Source organism: Dipodomys ordii, unplaced genomic scaffold (assembly GCF_000151885.1).
Source record: "Dipodomys ordii isolate 6190 unplaced genomic scaffold, Dord_2.0 Scaffold412, whole genome shotgun sequence".
In the NCBI taxonomy this organism is placed as follows: Eukaryota; Metazoa; Chordata; class Mammalia; order Rodentia; family Heteromyidae; genus Dipodomys; species Dipodomys ordii.
The window spans coordinates 7,848-12,110 of record NW_012267628.1 but is presented as its reverse complement, the minus strand read 5'-3'; the positions used below and the strand labels follow the sequence as shown (position 1 = coordinate 12,110).

At 46.3% G+C, this 4,263-nt stretch overlaps 1 pseudogene; it reads left to right on the top strand.

Annotated features, from left to right (window-relative positions):
• Positions 1-4,263, top strand: part of LOC106001784 — a 14,308-nt pseudogene that overhangs the window by 6,279 nt on the left and 3,766 nt on the right.

Below are 4,263 nucleotides of genomic sequence, written 5' to 3'. Positions count from 1 at the left end.
CTTCACTTCTGGGTTTTGGAGTAGCTAATTAGAGATAAGAGTCTCTCAAGGACTTTTCTACCCAGGCTGGATTGGAACCTCGATCCTCAGATCTCTGGCCTCATTAATAGCTAGGATGATTGGCGTGAGCCATCGGCACTCAGCACAGTCTCCCTCTTATCTCTGTCCACTGTTCCTCATGCTGCCTGGCCCACCACCCTCACATACACCCATGGTGTCCAGGGACTTGCACTCGTGGATCCTGAAGAAGCCAGAAATCTCCAGACCTTCTTGAAGTTCTTCTAGGTGGGTCATGTATTTTTTCTGAGTAGGAGAGGGTGGGTGTCTTGGTTAGAGACCTGTTGAGACTTTTGTCAACCACCTAGAGATCTGCCCTCATCCTGTGCTCCCTAAAATGGGCAGAGTCCACAAGCACCACAAACAAAAGAGAAAAGAAAAAGGAAGGACAGAAGGAAGGACAGAAGGAAGGAAGGGGGAGGGATGGAGAGAGGGAGGAAAGGAAGGAAGGAAGCAAGCAAGCAAGGAAGGAAGGAAAATGATCACAGTGCATGTGGTATGTTCCATGTTCTTTGAGAAGAACACAAATGCAGGAATCCTTGTTTTGAGTCCTTTATGAAAAACTATCAAAATTAGGGTAATTTTGCTGATATGAAAGCTGGTAGTTAGGCAGGGAATGTGGCTTAGTGGTAGAGTGCTTGCCTAGCATTCATGAAGCCCTGGGCTCGATTCCTCAGTACCACATACACAGAAAGCTGGAAGTGGTGCTGTGGCTTAAGTGGTAGAGTGCTAACCTTGGGAAAGAAGCTCAGGAACTGAGCCTTGAACTTAAGGCCAAGGACTGGCACAAAGAAAAAGAAAAAGAAAGCTGGTGGTGAGAGAGAGCAGGTAATGCCACATGGTGAGTGGGATTCCACTTTGGGGTTTACTGTTAATCTGTGTGTGTGTGTGTGTGTGTGTGTGTGTGTGTGTGTGTGCGCGCGCGCGCCACCCCTGGCTGGGGATTAAACTCAGGTCCAGGACAATGTCTATGAGCTTTTTCACCTCCTCAGTAGTAAGGATTACAGGTATGAGCCACTGACCCATGGCCCTGCCAACATTATTTCTTATCTTCCACTGTATACACGTGTATAACACAAGAGGTTCCAGAAGCTTATTTTCTAGTGTATCCTCGGCATCTTCCTCTCTGTATCCTTCCATCCCAATCCGGCTCACTTGGTCTGTTCCTTCTCTCATCGACCTCTTGGTCCCTGTATTTTCCCCTCCTATCTATTGCTTCATAAATCTGTCAAAAATACATTTATTAGTGAGTCTTCTAATAAAGAAGAACCTTTCCAACCAACTGTGAATACACCTCTCAATTATATTTCATTCACCCATCATTCCAATTACAAGCCTCCTCCTCATTCATAAGTCTATTACTCTTTCATCCATCATCCATTTATCCATTTATCCATTTATCCATTATCCATCTGTGCATCCATCCATCCATCCATGTATCTTTCTATCATCCTTCCATCCATCATCCATCCATCCATCCATGTATCTATCATCCATCCATCCATCCATCCATCATCCATCCATCCATCCATCCATCCATTGCACCCACCCACAATTCCAGTCATAAACTCGTCCATTCATTAAACTGCCAAAATAAGTTCATTATATTTTCAAGCAACTCACTAATCTGGTTATATCCACATGAGAGGCAATCATAGTTGTTCCCCTCCACACACACCCTTTGAGTGGAAAATTGTGGGAAGTTTCCCCCAGATCAGAGTTGAGACCTTTACTAGTCTGTCTCCATTCTGACTACCACAGTGTTGACCACAGAGCAGGGAAGGGCAGAGGGAAAGTTACTCTCACATCTCCACAGGTTTGGCTATGGCCAATGGAGAATGATGGAAGGTCCTTTCCTGTTTTTCTCTGACTGTCCTCCAAAACTTTGGTATAGGAAGGCAGAGCATTGAGGAAGAATTCAGGAAGAGATTGGGTACCTACTAGAGGAATTCTGGAAGACAAAAGGTATAGGAGTAGTGGGGCTCCTACAATGGGAAGGGCTGCTAGATGGTGAGCTGTTAATGGAGGAAAGTTCAATCATAAGAAGATGGGCCTTGGTGGCAGAAATCTCTGAAATGAGAGAAGATAGAAATTCTCCACAATTTACTGAGATTTCCAGCCAGGTTACATGTTAAAAATTTGACATTAGCCAAGCACCTGTATCTCACTTCTATAATCCTAGCTACTAGGAGGCTCCTATCTTGAGGAATGTGGTTCAAAGCCAGTCCAGGCAGGAAAGTCTCTGAGGATCTTTATCTCTTATTAACCACTAAAACTACAAGTGGAGCTGTGGCTCAAGTAATAGAGGACCAGACTTCACCTTGAGTTCAGGCCCTAGTACCTACCAAAAAAAAATCAGCATAGAGACTGGGAAGGTGGCTCACTAGTAGAGTGCTTGCCTTGCGTGCATGAGGCCCTGGGTTCGATTCCTCAGACCACAAAAGCACAAAATGCCAGAAATGGTGCTATGGCTCAGGTGGTAGAGCGCTAGCCTTGAGCTGAAGAACTGATTGACCGTGTCCAGGCCCAGAGTTCAGGCCCCATGATGGATCAAAAAAAATCAAAATGGAAGACCCTTAGAAGCTACTTATCCAGAACTCTTCACCAACAAACTCCCAAAATCTGTATGGAGAGTTTTGATGATAAGGTCGTGTCGTTGTGTAGCCCAGGCTGGCTTTATACTTCCATTTATCTTTAGCCTTTGCAGTGCTGGGACTAAGCTCATGCACCACTATACCTGGCTCTCGGTGTGCTTACTGCACATCAGGCACTGAGTGAAATTTTTCTTACAAATCATTATCTAGATGCTTAGTTGGGGTCTCAACCATTTTGCAGACAGGGAGATATAGACTCAGTTTACAAACATGAAGTCACTCCCTTGGTGCCACAGAGTAGCAGATCTAAGAGTCAAATTCCACCATTGCAGGACAGACTCCATTGTCGCCCGAGATCATGTCCAATATGGATGATTTCTACTGCCCGGCCCCAGGCACCCCGATCGATCCCACCTTCTTCCTGAGCCGCATGGTGGCTAATGTCATCAGTTCTGTGGTCTTTGGAAACCGCTTCACCTACAAAGACAGGCAGTTCCTGAGCTTTCTGGAGATGATTAATGAGAGTTTCATTGAGATGAGCATGCCCTGGGCCCAGGTGACCCCGGGGACTCACTTTCCCTAGACCCCCAGTCCCAAACCTGACAGACGAAGGTGGCTGCTGCCTGTCATCCTAGCTACTCAGGACACTGAGAGCTGATGATTGCAGTTCAATGCCAGCCTGGGCAGGAAAGTCCCTGTGAGACTCTTATGTCCAATGAATCACCAGAAAACCAGAAGTGCCGCTGTGTCTTAAAGTGGTAGAGAGCTAGCCTTGAGCACAAGGAATCTCAGGAACAGCGTCCAGGCCCCAAATTCAAGACCTGTAAATGACAAAATTCAATCCATCCATCAACCAATGAATCAATCTATAAAGGTCACCCCAAATTCTCAACCCCAGCTCTTTCCTGATCCCAGTCTCAGGTCACCTGGTTGGTTCCCCTGGCCCCTGCTCCCCATGGCTGACACATCTCTGTCACTCGGGTCCTCAGCTGTATGACATGTATTCGGGAGTCATGCAGTATTTGCTCAGAAGACACAACCACCTCTATGACTTGATAGAGGACCTTAAGCCTTCATAGCATCCAGAGTTAAGGCCAATAAAGCCATGCTTGACCCCCAAAACCCGTGAGATTTCATCGACTGCTTACTTATAATGATGTACCAAGTACCCGCTTCCCCCCCACACACCCCAGCCCTGTTCTCTCTCCTTGAAGTTCTGCTGGGATCACTTAATCCTTATTTCATACTGTGTGTGTGAGAGTGTGTGTGTTTGTGTGTGTGTGTGTGTCTGTACATACACGTGCGCACGCCAGTACTAGGTCTTGAAATCAGGGCCTGAGTGCTGTCCCTGAGCTTTTCCCCTCAAAGCTAGTGCTCTACCACTTGAGCCACAGCTCCACTTCTGGATTTTTTTTGGTGGCTCATTATAAAGCCTCATAGATTTTCCTGTCCAGACTGGCCTTGAACCTCAATCCTCAGATTTCAGCCTCCTGAGTAACTAGGATAACAGGCGTGAGCCAACAGCACCCAGCTAGAAAGTTGAATCTTCATATCACAAAATTTTCCTGATAGAGTACTATCCTTGAGCATAGAGAGGCTCAGGGACAGAACC